Genomic DNA, 19,759 nt, shown 5'->3' on the forward strand with positions numbered 1-19,759 from the left:
GAGTATTTTGCTGATCTAGTAAACAACTTTAAAAATGGACCTCGAATGTGCTTTTCAAATAAAGATAAAATACTTCAAAAAAAAAAAAAAAACAACCAAAAGAAAAAAAACCCACCAGATCCTTTCTGACAACACTGCAAACATCAATGCATAAGAGACACTTTCACTTTATGTTGAAGTAGCTTTACTTGTGGGAAACTCTGTAGAGTGTAAGACCTTCATTGTTGAGAAAAAAAGCATATTTAACATTCAAAGTATATTTCTGCTGGTTTAGGCCTGAGTTTCCACAAGTGCTGTCAGCAGTCGGAAAAGCACGTGGATGGAATGGCTTGTTTTCTGTTACTTGTCTAATGATTGTTTTAGTTTGCTGCAGTACTCTGCTGTTTGTAAAACCACAGAAATATATATACTTCTATCAAGATACCAAAATATGATCATTCAACCTGTTGAATTGTTCATTTACGGAGATACACTTTTTTTAGAGAGAGAGAGAGAGAGAAGCCTTACATTGGTAATGTCACAACAGCATGCCATTCTTTGTAAGTTAGGAATAAGCTAATAACCGCAAAGGAATGAATAATGTATAGCCTGAAAAAAATAAGAGGGTGTCATTCGTACTTGTGTAGTTATTTGTGAAGCCTTCCTCTTAAGAAAATTTATAGCTTTAGTATTTTTATCTGAGACTGACTAGACTACAAACTGTTTTATTCTAAAAGTTTAAAGTTGTGTGTAATGAAACATATGGGTCTTCATTGTTTGCAAATGGTTTACTTGAACTTGGGTAGCTTTGCTCTGTGCATACTTGTATGTATGATATTCTTACATTGTCCAGACAGCAAATATCCTAACTAAATGTACAATTCATATTTTAACATTGCTTGGAGGATAGTGTGGGTTTGGTTTTTTTCATATCCATTTACCTGTCTATGTATCCATCTATCTATGCAGAATGACTGTTAACTTGCTAGTTTGGGTTTGTCAAATAGTGATGCTTTCCTAAAAAAGAATAGACTTGTGATTTATATAACAACAAAGTCAATCAGTCAGAAGTCAGCAAAAGATTGAACAAATATTTCCCATACAGTTTCAGTTTTTCCTTTCTGTACAGAGCCATTAGAATACAGTCTTGAGTCATGAAGTCATAGGACTGGAGGAGATCTTGATCTCCCCTAATTTCTGCCTTGGGCCCAAACCTAAAATAGCTGTACTGTGTATTCCTAAAAAATATTTCTCTGGTCTTTTCATAAATGTTTGCAATTATGGAGAATCCCAAACCTTACCTGTCAGGCTTTGATCTCATGCTACTTTTTCATTAGAATGACTATATTACGTAGTCCAAAGAGTTGCTCACTTAAACACAACACTGATTACCTTTTGTCTTATTGATCTCTGTGTATCTGAGTTAATTTACTGCATGCTATTTAAAACTGTGCTCTCAAGACACACTTATAAATTTTAGAGGCATGCATCAATAGAAAGATTAAGTCTTTTGCTAATTTTGATGCATTTTTCCAGTCTTTCTGTAATTCAAGAAACTGATATCTATATCTTGGAGCGTAAGGTGTTATATAGCCAGAAATATCCAGTAATGCTGGTTCTTACATTTAAAACATTCAGGATTCTTTTAGGGTTTGTCCCTACCTGCAAAGCAGTCCTTCTACTGACCTTACGGAAAACTGTGAGTGCTCAGTTCTTCTGCAGAGCACTCTAAGCTCCCACGTCTATGTATTTAGACAATAAATAGACAATTAATGTCCTACTTTGAAGAAGTGATCTCCCCCATGTGATTCGAGAGGTAGTATTGGTGCCAGAGCTATACACCTGGCTCATACTCTGTTACCTCAATTCAAAGAGTACAGCCAGGAGGTAATTATGGTCTACATACATCATCTTGGAGGTGGGAGCCCATTCCGCCTTCCTCTCTGTTACAGTCTCCTGGGTACAGGCAAGGTGCAGTTATTTTTTGAACTTGTGTAGAACAATGCCAGTCTACTCCAATTCAGATCACATCAGTTTCCAGAGAATGCACACACTGATTTTGCAGTATTTTCCAAAACTTTCTAACACAGTGGAAAAGCAGAACATACTGCATCCTTCTAATTAAATGCCTGGGTAAACAGGGTGGAATATTGAATTTTTAACCCAATTTTTGATGGAGATTTTCTGACAGGAGAAAGCTTAAACTATGAGCAGCTCTAGAAAGGACTACACTTGGGGATGAAGACAGGTACCCTGGCTTATCTCCTTAGCCCAAGACCCACAGCACAGTAAATCTGTATCTTCTGCTTATTCATTTCTTATGACTCCTGTTATATCTTCCATCCCTGCAGCTCATCTTTTTATTCCTTCCTCTCAAAATCCTCTAGACGTATGCTTTCTTTACTTTAAGTCACTGGTATATACGTTTTAACTTCATAGATATATATGCCAGGTAGGGTGACTTCTACTTTACTTGAAAAATACCACAGAGTTCCATGGGAGTAAAGAGGACAGGATCTAACTGTTAATGTAATTTGTTGTCCCGCTGGAGCAATGAACAGACTTTTTTTAGTTGACTCCACCTGTTTTCACTTCTGTACCCTTGTGATTATTCTGAAGGAGAGTAATATGTGGTAAAAGCCATCAGAATTTTAGTGCCTGATTGGCTTTTGCTGTAGTTTTGTTCTCCATTTCTTATACTCTCATATATATAGCCACTAAGAGCTCTATTAAAAAGTTCTTTGATCAGGGTAAAAGAATTATCAAAGCCAGCAAACTAAAAGTTGAATTGGCAACCATATGCTTGGAAAAAAAAATGAGCATCATTTGGCTGTGAACTACCTTTAACTGAGATTTAATTACAATATTCATTACTTCAGAGACTAGGAAAATCCAATATGACAATCTTAAGGGACCAACAGTAATAAAATAATGAATGAAAAAATCTAAAAAAATTAACTGAATGAGAGAAGATATCTATATCAGTAAAACAAACTATCATAATAAAAACAGGCATTTAATTTCAAATGCGTGATTGTTTCGTGTAGCCTTTAGAGAAAAAGGATAAAAAGAGAAACTCTTGAAAAGCCACTGAAATGTGTGCTTGTGCTCCTTCTAGATGCTGAAGATGGGTTTTCTGTCAGTTATGAGTCCTTTCTGCTAATTTGGGTCAGTCATACATATATATTGTTGTAATCGCTACAACTTTTTAGTCCTTATTGGCTTAGTTCCATTGCTGTCACACCAAGGTCAAATTCCAGCCCATGTGGTGAGTGACAGAAGAGTGTAAAGGTCACAGGACTGCTTTTGCAAAATATACCTGATACCTGGCCATAATGTCCTTCTTTGCAAATTGCAAATAGTTATTACTTGATTTTGTTTTAAAGCAGGTAATTTGCATGTGAGCCACTTGGATTCTGCAGCTGAAGAATATTATGATATTTAATTCAATTATAATTTCTGCAGTATTTGTTTTTATCTTTGTTTCATAGTAGCAAATACATTTTAATAAACTATGTATCAGCTCTGGGCACCTCATATAAATTCTGTAACTGACCCAGGGTTCAAGTGTCAAATACTTGTTTTCCAAATGTCAGCATTTTCTGAAACTGCACTTATCTTGTCAATTAATATTCTTCTTTGCACTATGTTGTAAGGTACTGGCATTAATCTGTCACAATATATTAAGGCCACACCTGTTGCAGATAATACCACATTGCCACTGAATGGTTGTGCTGCTGTTCTGTGTATCGAACTGCTGAAGTTGTCATAACCTGGCGACATCTTAGGCTTTTCTGAAGCACTCTCATTAAGCAAAATGAGATTTATGGTAAACCATGGAAGAGAACAAAGAATACTACCTTTTAAGACAATATTTTCATTATAATTTTTACAGCTCATTACCCGATCTACTATTTCTATTATATAGATTTCTCTTTCCTATGTCATAGTAGTGTAAGTATGTATTTATGGTAAAATACGTATTTAACAACACAGTTCCTTCCCATCTAAAAGGTTTAACAAGGCCAAATGTCGGGTCTTGCACTTGGGGCACAACAACTCTATGCAGTCCTACAGACTAGGAGAAGTCTGTCTAGAAAACTGCCTGGAGGAGAGGGACCTGGGGGTTTGTTGACAACCGACTGAACATGAGCCAGCAGTGTGTCCAGGTGGCCAAGAGGGCCAATGGCATCTTGGCTTGTATCAGAAACGGTGTGACCAGCAGGCCCAGGGAGTTTATTCTCCCTCTGTACTCAGCACTGGTGAGACCGCTCCTTGAATCCTGTGTTCAGTTCTGGGCCCCTCACCACAAGAAGGATGTTGAGGCTCTGGAGCGAGTCCAGAGAAGAGCAACAAAGCTGGTGAGGGGGCTGGAGAACAAGTCTTACTAGGAGTGGCTGAGAGAGCTGGGGTTGCTTAACCTGGAGAAGAGGAGGCTGAGGGGAGACCTCATTGCTCTCTACAACTACCTGAAAGGAGGTTGTAGAGAGGAGGGAGCTGGCCTCTTCTCCCAAGTGACAGGGGACAGGACAAGAGGGAATGGTCTCAAGCTCCGCCAGGGGAGATTTAGGCTGGACATTAGGAAATAAGTTTTCACAGAAAGGGTCATTGGGCACTGGAACAGGTTGCTCAGGGAGGTGATTGATTCACCTTCCCTGGAGGTGTTTAAGGCAGGGTGGACGAGGTGCTAGGGGGCATGGTTTAGTGTTTGATAGGAATGGTTGGACTCGATGATCTGGTGGGTCTCTTCCAACCTGGTTATTCTATGATTCTATGATTCTAAAAGGCTGCATTTTTTGTCAGTTATCTTTCAGGTAACTTTGTTTTATCACTCAGTTTAGCTGTTGTAAATTTAAGATGTAAATTGCTATTCATACTGCACAACGCATTTTCTTCTTAATGTCTTCTCAATTTCTTCTCATATACATATATGTGTAAAATAATGTAGTCCAGTGACTGTTACTATCTCTTTCTTACATTGTTAAGTGTTTCATTCACTACTATATGTCCCAAAAGAACAAGACTGCTTAGTTTCATTTGATTGGATTTTAAAATCTATTTGATGAGTTAGGTCCACCGAGGCACACTTCTGATGTGACATGACTTCTACAGATAGCATTGGGAATGCAAAGAAAATTACTCAGATAATTCTGGTTTTGAAGTCTGCTTCTAAAAATGCACTGGATTTAACCTGAATGAATGAAAAAGCGTATAAACTGAATATTGTTCCCAGCATGTTTTCTGCAACAAGGGCATTTGTCTTCCTTAAAGTCGAACCCATACTTTTATGTTTCTCTATAAATCTGTGTTAGTCAAAGAAGGAAGGAGTGTGGGCAGAATATGAAGAGGTGGTAAACCGAAGGAATTTTTAACGAAAAGTCATTAGACAGTTGTGCTTTCAAGAAGATATATACAATGAAATTATGTGCTCTGGGCTGTATAATAGTCACTAGCACTTCACTAATAGAAAACCATAAAGTATCAATATTATGAAATTATAAACAACACAAAAGTAAATCTTGGACCCAAATGTGGATTTGGTAATTTCTCTGAACAGGAGTTGTCTGTAAAATATAAATCTTTGATTGGACTTGGCAGCTTGACAAAAGATTTGGTGGGCCTCTAGCTATAAAGCCTAAATGATATGAACATTTTTTTCAAAATTGTTGTATTAAACATGGACATTAATCTGTATACATATGATAAAATGTCGTAGTTTGTCCTTTGATTCAAATTATTATTCTTCAGTAGTTTAATCTACTGAAAATAAAAGGCGCTTCACTTATTCTGAGGAAAGTAACATTTTTGTGAATGAATTCCATCAAGATGATTAACAGAATGAATTGGAGTATATGTTACTCAGAAATTAGTTTAACAATATTTTCAAATATTATATATGCTAGATGGGAGCAAGGTGGAATACTGAATGACTATGTAAGACTGAATTTCCATTAGCAATATTATGATTCCAGAGTAACCTATGTCTTTACTTCCATATCATCCATATGCATAACCATCAGTACCTCTCAAGGAATTAACAATATCATTACTTATTGTAAATGATCTTAGTAATTCTGCAAGAAAACACAAAAATAATTTATTTCTAAAATCAGCAAATTGCTCTGACATGTTCAAAGATGTCAGGTATCTAGTCAAGAGAACAGGAAACTGAACCGAAACAGACTTGAGGGTGTTTTTTGCATTTATGAAAGAAACGGACATGATAAGGCTTATTCACAAGTTCATTAATTTGATATTTAAGAACAAAATACATTATAAGGAAAAGAAACATAAAAATTGTTAAAGTAGGAAGTTGGCTTTGTCCTTCTTTGAGGTGTATTTAAGGCAATCTTGGGAGAATATTGAAGTAGATTTTCAGAAGTGGAGAAGAGGAGAAAGAAAATTTCTTTTTGACATAGATTAAAAAATGTACACTTTTTTTTTCTTCTGGGAACTTTTAAGTATAAAGTAGAACAACATTAGATGGGACAAGAATAGGACAGGAGATCTTTTTTTCCCTAGTTGCTCTACTTCCAAAGTTTGAAGAGAACTCTAAATCACACTATGTCAAAAAATGTTCAAGGGCACAGACTCAGATTTCTTTTGTGGTCAGTGTGGCCTCTGTATGTAAACACAGATCTGACAGTTAGTGTTGACTTCCATCGATATGCTACCCCTGTAACGTCATGAGACACCAAATGTCCATGTATCACAGCTTCTAAGTCTGGTAGTGGAGTACAGTGATACTCTCCTAGGCCCCAGCTGTAGAATTGCATGTCCTCTCACTACACGCGTAAGGATTCCTGTTGTGCTTGTTTAGATTCTGAGATCCAAAACAAAGATCCAAAGAAATTGTCCCGCTGGGAATACAGCTGTAAGGGTAGATATCATAGAAGACTTACTGAGGTTTAAAAAGTTGAATTGAAACATTGCAGTGATAAAGACTTTGCCTTAGAATTCCTACATGTTCACACAGTGTCTGGTTTTTTTTGTAAATACTGAGTAGAATTTCTTTGCACGTTCCAGAAATAACTTCTCATTCTTTTGATAGAAGGAAAGAGCCATTAAAAAAAAAGAAAGAATTTAAATTTTAAGTCTTCCTACATTACCAAGGACAAGTCATAGTGGGCATAAAATTCCTTAAGGTCTATTGTATGTCATATCCTTCAATGAAATACTATTTTGACCAAAAGCTTGTTAATCCTTCTATCTCTCTATCACAACGAAAAGCAGATGCTATTACAATTATTTTGTCTGTACTTTGTTTTCACAGCAAGGTAATGCAATTTATAACATCAAGTACAGTGAATTAATACATGAAAAAGTATGTTTTCAAGAAGTTTTGAAGGAGGGGCTTTTGATCAGATGATAAGTGATGTGTAAGTCTTATTTTCTAAATGAGCTCTCTCCATGCTATTATTAGCTTTATCTACATCACATCTCTGAAATTCATTGCTTAATATTGTCTTTCCATTTATTTTTGAAGAAGAGTAAATTCTTTCTAGTAGTTATAGAATCCAGTGAACGAGGTCTTCCAGACTTTAGGGTTTAAGCATTTTGTGTTCTAGTTGGTGCAAACTGCAAATGAAGATGACTTTTATGTTATAAAGCTCTTCAATATGGCTATCTACCAAGGATACCTGCTAGAAATAATCTTTTAAAGCTCTTCAGTAATTTTTCTGTTGGAAAATGAATATGCTCGAAAGCTGAAATTTCTGCAGGAATGTAGTGTAGAAATATAGTTTCAAATTTTGTGGTTTTAGAGGCTGCCATTTTCTACATTTCATTTTGAATGGGGCATTGGAAAATGTTTTGACATCTAAAGAAATGCTGTAAGCATTTAATGGCAATGTTACAGAATGGTGTTTACCCATATAGAATATTTAACTGTTGTTTCTTTATTAATTTCTGTTCTATAAACATTATTTAGAATTCTCAAATTGGAATTCATTCAGGGAGTTTGCATTTATCTTATATCTTGGGAATAAAATAAAATATTCAAAACATTGGAAATACCCACATACTAAACAACAACTTTATGTGATCTGCATCCCATGTTTTCTGTGGAACATAGAAGTACCCTGGTAACCAGCATCTCATTGTTATAACTGTTGTGGAAGTATACAACAGAAATGGTCTGGGACCTATGGTGCTTATGTCACAAGAAATATCCTACAAGAATGTAAAGTGGTTTTGTGCTTTACTGTCAGAATATAGTCTGTTAAATATCAGTTTTATTATTAAAGTATTGTCAGGAGTTTTCTCGAAAGTTAACTGGCTAACTTGTAAAGAAACTAACAGTGACTTCTCTTAAGTTTTCTCAGTTAGTTCCAACATAAAACCAGGAGTGCTTTCAAATACCGGGAGAATGCAGGCTGAAAAGATGCATTTTGCATAAAGAAATAAAGAATAAAGGTTTGCTATACTTTACCATTACTTTATTTTACAGCTGTAGTAAGACTGAGATAGCACAACCTAAACACATGAAAGCTTTACTGGCATTCACAATACATCTATATATCTATATCAAACTCAAAGTGCAAACATGCACTTCATATTTTGTTATATTTTGAATTTTCTTTCCAGTTGGGCTTACTGTAAGTATTACGTGTATTCATGGAATATTAGCATATAGTTGAGGCAAATTTGAAACTGCTATCATATTACAATCTGAAGAAAATGCACCATTATTACCAGGGGTGTATTTAGCAAGCTGCAATACTAAATGAATAGAATGAAGATCCTAATTCCCATTCACTTATGAGAAATGATTGCTCCAATGTACTGGCCAGCTTTACACTGGAAAAAAAAGAAAAGTGATGGAATAGAAAAAGTGCTTCGTGAAAAGAATGTAGGATGTCTGTGAGTAGCAGTGTTTTCTAGGAGTGCACAACCATGAAAAGAAATATTTAAAACACATGGACAGTACTAAAGTAGTTTAACAATTTAAACTATGTCACAAAATTTATGCACTCCTCCTGCTCACAGAGGAGCCACTGAAATTTAAGTGTGTTTCAAGATTTTATGAAATGGACATGTCTGACAGATGGGAACAGTCTGGACTTTATAACCCAGTATACCCTTCGGTGTCTGTGCTAGATGTTCATACTTATTTCACCATTTTTACTGCTTACTAGCATGAAGAACTCAAAGTCTTGCTTCTGTCTGAGCATTTCTTATTACCTGTGTGCATGTTCAAGATTCACCTCCTTTCCTTGTATGCTCCCAGATCAAATATTCTTTGTTCCAATCGTCCTATAAGCCATAATCTACAGTGGTAATAATATAACCTTTGCTCTGTCTAAGGAGCAAAGAATTCTACAAATTCAACAACTCTAAAGCAATACAACTAAAAATAATAAAAGAGACAGTACGAAAACCAAAAATAGTTGATGAACTGGAATAAATCTCCTCATTGATGTGATAAAATGATATTGGAAAAACTGGTACATAAACCAAATTAAAATAAGTAGAAATATTTTATATTATATAGATATATTTTATAAATATAATTTAAATTTTAAAATTATAAGATAATTTTATATTATTTATAAATATGTATAATATTTCAGTAGAACTCCTTGTACAAACAAGAATTATTTATTTTCCTTGTTACCAAAAGTCTAAATTCTATGCAATACCAACAGGTAAGTTTCTTTCAACTATAGGCAATACATGCCACGTGGTATAATCAGGCCAGATTAGTTGTAAATTATTTTTAAAAGTGTGATAGTATTTTCGTTTCTTAGCAGAGTGACATTGTGTGCAGCATCTGCAGTTGCATGGTTTAGGAAGTTTCATAAAGTAACCAACTGTAATTGTTTTAGATTGAACTGAATCCCTGAACTGTCATTAGTTTAGATGTGTTATATTTTTTTACAGTAATGTATGCTAGTTTAGTAAGAAATCTTATACTTTATTTTTAAGAGAGATATTCACTGTCATAGTTTTAAATATTTAATATCTACTAGAAATCTGAAGCACTTGACTTATGATCAGAATATGATTTTGTTGAAGAAGTTTAGGACTTTATTTTAAAATATTTTGAATGTTTCCCACAGGTGTCATAACATCCAGATGTTGCTAGATAAAGTCACATTTGCAGATAGATGCTGAAGTTTTGCTCTTATCGTTATTATGCTTTTAAGCTATAGCTTGCAGCTGATACTATTAATGATATACTTTTGATTCTATCCAGATGTCTGATGATGAAATGTGACTTCCATATTCCCTGACTGTGGTGCCTTCCATGCCACAGTAGTACTGCAAAACCACATCCACTGGGAATGGAGGGTGGTTGTGATTGACGACTCAAGGAAAAGAAATGCACATTTCTATCATCTGAGGTAACACACATATTTTCTTTCATCTGTAAAGTGGGGGAAATACTAATTTCATTGTGCAAGAACTGTGAGATATTTTCTAAGATGATGTGTACATTCTGATTATCTGCATGTGAGAAGACTCATTCCAGTTGGAATAAATGTGTGTTGAGGAGGGGATTATCTGCAAGTGCTTTCAAGGAAAAAGGAGTGCTGATTCTATGAGAAAAGACAAAAGCCTGGCTTATTTAGCCTGGGAGAAGTATTTGCATACTGATACATTTGCATTCCACAAACAGATTAGTATCAAGAGGCAGGAAGAAGGAGAGGGGGTTGTGTGTGTGTGTGCAAGTTTAGGCAAAAGTCTAGTTTGCCATATACGAACAAAGTAACTTACTTAAAAAACATTCATCCTAGGCTGGAAATTATAACAAGCATATATCTGCTAACACAGAGATATGCTCAAGGCTCTTCTGAGAAGTGGTGGAAGTATTACGCTACAAGACTGTTAGTGGTAGTAAGTGCTTATGGTCTTTAGCACAGATTTATGACATACAAACTGTTTGGGGAGGCTGGTGGGTTTTTTTTCTTTTTTGATACCACTGCTGTCTGCAGGAAGTAAGATTACAGTTTCCATTTCTATAATGGGTTTCCAGTTTTGCTGATTGGTGCTAAGGTAGATTGTTTTTTACTTTACCTGACTTGACCCGTTACATTTTTTTCATTGGATTTTGGTGATGTAAAATACATAGTATTGACCAACCTTGGATTTTCTGTCCTATTTAAGTATCTTGAATAATATCTTGTATTAAGAAATTATAAAGGTTTGGGATTTTTTTTAAATCCATTGTTCTTAAATTGTTGCCATTCACCTTCTGAAAGTTTTTTTCATTTTGTTTTGATCTGTGCAAAAGGCATAAGTTTTGTCTTTACCTTGAGGATTTTTGTGGTGTTTATGTTCTTGACAGCATTTCAGAAATCTCTTGTCTTTATGTAAGAGATGAGTATACAGTGCTCCTTCAGTACTGCAGATTCTTCATTTAACAATGAAGCTATTTCATAGGATAAATTATAATGGATTGAGAGGTTCACATATTAGCTGAATGTTATTCACTCTACTACTATTGGAGAATACAAATCGTATCGTTTAAGTGATTGTTTCCATTTTCTTGCTTTCAGAGTCAATGGGTATTTTGGGCCCACTTGATACCACTTACTGAAAATTCTTTCTGAGAGTGGTTTATTTGCTATTGAGATAGTTTGAAAAGCTGCACAAAACCAAGCACTTTTCAGATTCTACATTAAATTTATAAAGTGGTTTGGGATTAAACAGGACAGTATATCTAAGATTGGGAACAGGGAATTTACAGCTCTTAATTCAGTACATATCATACTTGAAATCATCATTTTACATTGGATTACGTATCTGTGATCATGTGCCTTCATAAATTTCCAGAGGAAACCAATGGGAATCTCACTTACCTTTTCCAGATATGTACAGTTTAGTTTTAGCTTTCAGTGGTGTGCTGGATAAACTTTATAATAACTAGAGGCCAAATAAAGTATTCATTATGACATTGTTTTCCTTCTGATACACTGTTGACTATTATTGTACTTACTGATGCAAAGCCTTTTATGTAGATATATATGATTACATGGATACTGGCATTGATCATATTTCTGCTTTTTCTGAGATTGTAAATCACTTCGTTCTCTTGTGGGTTCACATAGCAAAGAACACTCTGGATTAAAAAATAAGGGATTCATATGTTCATAGAATGGGCTGGGTTGGAAGGGACCTTAAAGGTCATCCAGTTCCCCCCTCTCAACCCCTACCTTGGACAGGGACAGCTCCCACTAGATCTAGCTGCTCAAGGCCCCATCCAGCCTGGACTTGAACACTTCTAAGGAGAGGGCATCCACAGCTTCCCTGGGCAACTCATTCCAGTGCCTCACCACCTCCATTGTGAAGAATTTCTTCTTAATGTTCAATCTAAATCTTCCCCTCTCCAATTTAAAGTCATTTGATAACCTCGTCCTATCACTACATGCCCTCGTAAAAAGTCCTTCTCCAACTTTCTTCTAGTCTCCCTTCAGGTACTTGAAGGCAGCTATAAGATATCCCTTCTCTTCTCCAAGATGAACAATTCCAACTCTCTCAGCCTGTCCTCATAGCAGAGGTGCTCCAGGCCTTTGATAATCTTCATGAGATTTGTTGTTGTTGTTCTTGTTGTTATAACTCTTTGGATGAATCTTCATTCAGCAAAGTTTTAAGTTCATTCCTGCAAGTTTCCAAACCAAACAGATCAATCATGTTCATACTAAAGGCTGAAGTGATGTATCTAGCACTGATAGCTACTGGGATCTTTATAAGATGGCCAAATAACAGAACAATTTCTATGTGGTAGCAAATGCTTTTGCGTGATCCCTCTGTAAGTAGAATAAACTTACTACTACATAGGTGATGATATGTATGCACGTATGTCAGTTCAATGAAATGCCTATGATAAAGTCTGACTTGATTTCTAAACAAGACTAAATCAGCAACAAACATACAACCATCAACACAGGCTGTTTTAGAAAGGGTAGAGAAGGTCTTACTGAGAAATGATAGGAATTTTCATCAATACCTCCTGAGATATCTGTACTGAGAACAGCTTTGCATTTCAGTAGACATATGAGATTTAGATATTGCATTTCTACAAGTACACGCATATGCAACACGTGGAGACAGGGGCATCCAGCTGTGGTCTCATTGAAGAGCACTGATGCCTAAGGTAGATTCATCCTTTGATTACTGTTACTTCTTTTTTCCTTGGAGATCAACTAAGCTGCAACTGTATAGGAGCTTGTTTAACCATACAAATTAGTATGAACATTGGCAGCATTCATATCTAAAGCATATTGGTTCTTTATCTGTATTCATATTAGCATACTGTGTTAAATCTAAGCTTCTTTGAAAGCTCATTATATTAATCAGGGGAAAAAGGCACTCTTTTCTGGAATAAGAGTTATTCTGTGTGTGAATAATTTGTAACAGCATATACAAGCAAGTATGTACCTAGGACCACTTTTTGAATTGATGCAGGCATTTTATCTGTTTTCTCTTTGAAGATTATCTTTGAAGCTGTCTTTGGATTTGCCAGAAGTCTGCCGCCTTGTCTTTGCATTTGATCATTTATTCTGTTGCTAGATATACCAAAAATTTTGTTTGTCTTTTTTAATGCTAAAATTATTAATAGTTTTGTTAACTCATATAAACAAAAAAAATGCTCCATTGATCTCCAAGGTGAGGATTTGGCTAGTCCTAATGAAATATAGGTGCGTAGTTAAATTAATCTGACATACTGAACTTTCCACCTCATCCTACTGAAGATGACAAGCAAAACTGGAAAATGATGCTAGATGATAAGCATAGAAATGAGGACTAGAAATGGTTAAGCAATATTTAATCTGAAACTCATTAAGAATATGAACGATCTTATGGCCACTCCACTGTTTCTTATGTCAATGTAGTGCAATGACTCTCCTCTACAAAAAGACATGTGTGGACTAGGAAGCAGAAGGAGTTGTTTTCAGTACCCAAAGATGACTGTGGTAAAATGAAAGAAAGGAAAGGAGATGCCTACATTCTTAAGTATATCTGTAATGATTTCATAGACTCTTAAAATGTACATAGATATTTATTTGGAGAATAGCTGAAATTGACAGAAATTTTGTGGTAAAAGAAAAACATTATGGAGCTTCACAGCTGCCTGACGTAAGCCTGTATATAAAGGTCATTCAAGCACAATACAGAAATGAGAGTAGGAATTCAATGAGGGCACAAATTTATGGCAGAAAGTCATCAACCTTTCATGCCTAGTGGACTAGAGGATAATGAATGTCCTGTGGTGAAAGCCACCGTGCCCAGTGGAATAGGTAGTGGCATAGTGGCCCGTCTTACCATTTGTCATGTATGTTGCAGTTTCAGTGAAAGTATCTGGTTTTAGGTTCCCTGTAAATGTGAACACTGTTTCAAAGGGTAACTGGCAAGTATTTGTTCTCTTGGTGCAGTGAAATACGAGAGCGTAGGAAGCAGTCAGTATGCAAACAGTGAACTGGTAAATATAAAAGGCTTTTGCACATTGTGAATGTGTGTAATAAGTAAAATGTAGACTAATATCAGTTTCTTGTCAAAGGTCTGTATTGTACTTTGTCTCCATTTGACTCAGTGTGCTCATTTTTTTTTGTTATTTTATCACATTCTTTTGTCATATTTTTATTAGATTTATGGGTGCAAATCATTTTTGCACTCCTTGGGCTGAAAACAGATGTAAAAGCAATTTTGTCACTTATTTGTTGTGAGAAAATAGATTTAAAGTATTAAAAATGTTTAGTTACAACTTTACCACATTTGTTAGTAAACTCTAAAATACTATCTTTATCTGAGAAATATTATGCATCTGTAGAACAGTAGGAGTATATGGACAAGTTAAATAAAATTGCTATGTTTAAGACTGTAGAATTTCCAAAACAGGTCCAGGCTGAGAGACAAACTTTTAAAGCAAATAATAAATAAATAAATATGTGGGAAGTGCTTTGTGAAGAATAATTCCCATCATCATCACAAATCTATGTGGTATATCCTCGTTACAGATAAAAATAAGTTCCTTGCAGATACTTTCCACTTCAATATGCAGGATTACTTACAGATGACTCTAAGATGAATATTAAGAAGTCACACAACTAAATCTTTCTATCAGAATTATACCTGTCCTTTAAGAATGTTTAGAGTGTTCTACTTTGCTTATATTTGTAGATTTTTTAGGTAAATGTTTCTAATAATTGACCAAAGTTTCATTTCATATTCCCAGATCAGCTGAGTAAATGATTTTCAGCCTTCTCCAAGGTGAGTTTTGTGCAAGTTTTAACCTGCATGCATTTTTGATACACTTGGAAATTGACTTTCATTTCCTGCATGCCTAAAATAATTCCATGTCTTGTTAGATTAATACCATACATCATATTTTCCTTAATAAGTTAAGAAAATGTCTTCCTTAGAGCTAAAACACGAACTGGGTCTTAAAGATTAATCAGTTAGTGGGTAACTTGCATTTTATAAGGTAGAAATACAGGCTGGAGATAATCATGTTTAAAACAGCATAGTTATCCCTTGATAAGATGTATTTTCATATGTTAATAATCTTTGATTTTAAACTTGGATAATTTCCACTGAGGCTAGCACAGGAAGTCTATTTTTTGGTTTCTTTGGAAAATACTATTGAATCTAAACTCAATTGAAAGCTACTTAATCTGTCACCTTCTATGATTTCCTGCTCTGCCTTGCAATTATGTTGAATAACATGCATGCCAGTGGTAGAGATCTAGTGACTGTTTTCCCCAAATAATTCATTCGGTAATTTTTCAGTTCTGGAGTCCTCTGCACAGGAAGGACATGGATCCATTAGAATGAGTCCAGAGGAGATGGCGAAGATGATCAGAGGGTTGGAGTTGAGGACAGGCTGCGAGAGTTGGGGATGTTCATCCTGGAGAAGAGAGAAGGCTCCAGGGAGACTTTATAGCAACCTTCTAGTACTTTAAAAGGGCCTACAGGAAATTTAGGGAGGGGCTCTTTATGAGGTAGTGCAGTGACGGGGCATGGTTTTAAGATGAAAGACAGTAGAAGTAGATATTAGGAAGATTTTTTTTTACTGTGAGAGTAGTGAGGCACTAAAACAGGTTTCCCAGAGAAGTTGTGGATACCTCATTTCCAGAGGTGTTCAAGGCCAGGCTGGATAATGCTTTGAGCAACCTGATCTAGTGGAAGGTGTCCCTGCCCATGGCAGGGCTGTTGGAACTGGATGATTCTTCAGGAACCCTTCCACATCAATCCATTCTATGATTCATTCTATGATTCAGAGAAAAAGAGGTCACAATGAAAAGTAGTGTTCTTGTAAGGGAATTCCTTCATTTTGTTGAGATCAGAGATTAAATTCTTCTACATTAGATAATAACTAGGAAAATACCCTTATTGTTAATAAGTAATTTAATGCAACCCTAACAAGCAACTGCAAGTCTTTTTTGAAATGTAAGTTGCACAGTTACTCTGCTATTGAACTAGTTTGTGTAAATCATCTTGCCTAATGTGTATTTGTCTGATGCTGTCCTCACATCTGCAGACTTAATGTTGTTCTTTTTAATGTGTTCATTTTATTGTAGTGAGATTGTGACATAAGTTTGCCTGTCCACTGGTTGCTTATGATTCTATCAGTGAGTTAAATTTATCTTAACTTCCTTTGCCAAACTAGTGCATGCGGGGGATGTTCTCCATCAGACCCAGATTTTATCTACAAGTTGAAAAGAATAAAAATATAGCACTTAAAAGCACTGTTCTGTTTGCCTTCTCAAAAGGCTGCAGGAAGCCTCTTTGTAGAAATTGTAAAGCTTTTCAAACAGCTTTTTAAAGGTTTTATGTGTGTGTGTCTGTATGTGTGTAAGGACTTTGTCCTCCTGGTTCCTTTATGTAAAGAGCAGGCTGTGCAAAACCGGAAAAAATGCTTTAAAAGTTTTACTGCAATATATTTCTTTGCCTAGGAGTATTGAAGACTTTAATATATATACTTTTTGTTTTGCTCCTTTGCCTTTCACTATACGTTCCCTGGTCCTTGGGCTCTGTCAGAGGGAGTGGTGATGTTCATGAGATGCATCCTGCCACTACTGGGTCAGATGGTTAATAGCACTATATTGGAGAAAACATGCTGCCTGTTTATCACACCTGTTTTACATTTATATGAGCCATTGTTCTGTGTGGTTCAAAGTAGAGCCCCAGCTGACAAATAATTCACTTGCAAAGCATTCAAATAGTTTTAAGCAATCATTTGGCTGGTTTTCAGACTGTGTCCTGCTGTAATTTCTATCCTTCAGGGAGAGGGGAAGGTTCTCCTGCATAATTATAGCAGTCATTTTGCAGTAATACAGAGATACCTTGAGGGGGGAAATCCTTTCTACAGAATATGTATAAAAGCAAAATATGTTTTGAAACAGAAATGCATAGGTGTTTTTTTTCCTGAGTTCTCTGTAGAAATACTGACATAATTTCAAAAATATTACATAAAATTGGAATAATGTTATGTGTATTCATAGTGTTTCCAAATTGATCTCTGTGAAATTTTACTGTGTAATAACAGGTTTATTCAAGCTAGAATAAAACTTAAGAATTTCTAAACTGCAGTATCATACTAGAAACTGGTAACAGATTGTCTTTATTTTGTATTTACATATTTCAGATTACATGTGACAAATATTTTGCAAGGACAGCATGATTTGAAATTATCCACAACTCTGAAATAGATGAAGGAGTTGTAGAGCTGTGGACTGTTAAAAGCCATGAAATGAAGGGATGTTGGCAGAGAAAGAAAAATATTTCAAAATATAAAAAATCACTATTGAAAAGATAATATGAACTACGTCTAATATTGGAGAGTCATTTGTAGTGGTAAATGACAGAATCATAGAATCACCTGGTTGGAAAAGACCTCTTGCATCATCGAGTCCAACCATTCCTATCTGCCAGTAAACCATGTGTAAACTTTCTTTGCCTTAAACATTTTGTCTGAAGACTGCCCATTTGTGTGTTTTGTGGTGTCAGCTCATCTGTAGTACTGGGTTCAGCGGAGGGGCAGTGCAGGAGTGGCCACTGCTCTCCCTTGCTTGGTTGAGCCTAGGACCCGGAGCTGGCTGCTGCAGGAGTAGGTGGTGGCAGCTTGTGGTTCTAGCAAATCCCCCCAGCCCATGTCTTTCGACTGAGCAAGCTGTAGGAGGCCTAGGCATGAGTTAGCAGCTCATGGGTCTAGGAAATACACACTGTCTTTCAACTGGGCAAATTGATAGTTCGTGGATCTGGGACGTGACTACCCCTTCCTTCTCTCCCTCTCAGTCTTATTCTCCTTATCCTCTCCTCTTCTTATAAGTGTCACCATTATAGACAGCATGGACCTGGAGCGAGTCCAGAGAAGCGCAGGGAAGCTGGTGAAGGGGCTGGAGAACAGACCTTATGAGGAACGGCTGAGAGAGCTGGGGTTGTTTAGCCTGGAGAAGAGGAGGCTGAGGGGAGACCTCATTGCTCTCTACAACTACCTGAAAGGAGGTTGTAGAGAGGAGGGTGCTGGCCTCTTCTCCCAAGTGATGGGGGACAGGACAAGAGGGAATGGCCTCAAGCTCTGCCAGGGGAGGTTCAGACTGGACATTAGGAAAATTTTTTTCACAGAAAGGGTCATTGGGCACTGGAACAGGCTGCCCAGAGAGGTGGTTGAGTCACCTTCCCTGGAGGAGCTTAAGGGACAGGTAGACAAGGTGCTGAGGGGCATGGTTTAGTATTTGATAGGAATGGTTGGACTCAATGATCCCATGGGTCTTTTCCAACCTGATGATTCTATGATTCTACGATTCTATGACCTGAGTTTTGGATTTGAGTTCTGTGACAAGTGTTTAAGTCATGGGGTGGAATGTAAAGCCAGTCTGTACTTCTTTCTTTGCCTTAAACATTTTGTCTGAAGACTGCCCATTTGTGTGTTTTGTGGCTTTAGCTCATCTCTGCACCAGGTTCAGCGAAGGGGCAGTGCAGGAGTGGGCACTGCTTTCCCTTGCTTGGCTGAGCTCAGGACCCCGAGCTGGCTGCTGCATGGGGAGGTGGTGCAGTGGCAGGTGTTGTCTGCCCTTCTCGCCCTCCTCCCCTCCCTAGTCTTCCTCTGCCCGACAGATGGCCTGGGCCGGACCCTCTCAAAAGATATGTGGCAAGACCACCCCAACACATGCTGATGGGGGTCAGACGGGCCTTGTAAAAGACCTCGCAAGGAACCATGGGCCCAGCTCTTTTCTAGTATATAAGAATACCAGTCAGTATGTTTCCCTAATACAAATTAAAAATATAAATATCAAATCAATAATTCTTAGTTCCATGCAGATTTTAATGAAATAGTATGGCTTTGAGTTACTTGGAAGAGCTTCAAATAAGATTCACATATTTGTAAATTGTGTGTCTTTATATATTTTAAGCTTTATTTGATCTTTACTGCATGATCTTCTCCATTTGTCATCTACTTTCCCTGCTTCCTAGGAAGCTGTTGAATTCAGAATAGAAGTGTTAATTGGAGGCAATCCAAAGGTGGAGTTTATATTCTAATAGCATAACTTTGTTTGATCTTGAAAGAATCACACTATTTTTAGGCCATAGGAGGTGAGGATTTTCTAGTTCTTAACTTCTCAAATATGGTTTGGAGAACAAATACTATGAGGAGTGGTAGGATCCTGATAATAAGCCTAATATTCTTTAATATTTTATCAAATGTGTTTTTTTCATCTCTGTTTTTAACCTAGCACAAAACAATTTATTTTAGAGTTCATTATAGAAGTTTGGGTAAACAAAAGAGATCTTATCCTTCTGAAGTACAATAAAGAATTGTATATAGCATTTCTTT

The sequence above is a fragment of the Phaenicophaeus curvirostris genome, chromosome 8, assembly GCF_032191515.1.
Source record: "Phaenicophaeus curvirostris isolate KB17595 chromosome 8, BPBGC_Pcur_1.0, whole genome shotgun sequence".
Classification (NCBI taxonomy): Eukaryota; Metazoa; Chordata; class Aves; order Cuculiformes; family Cuculidae; genus Phaenicophaeus; species Phaenicophaeus curvirostris.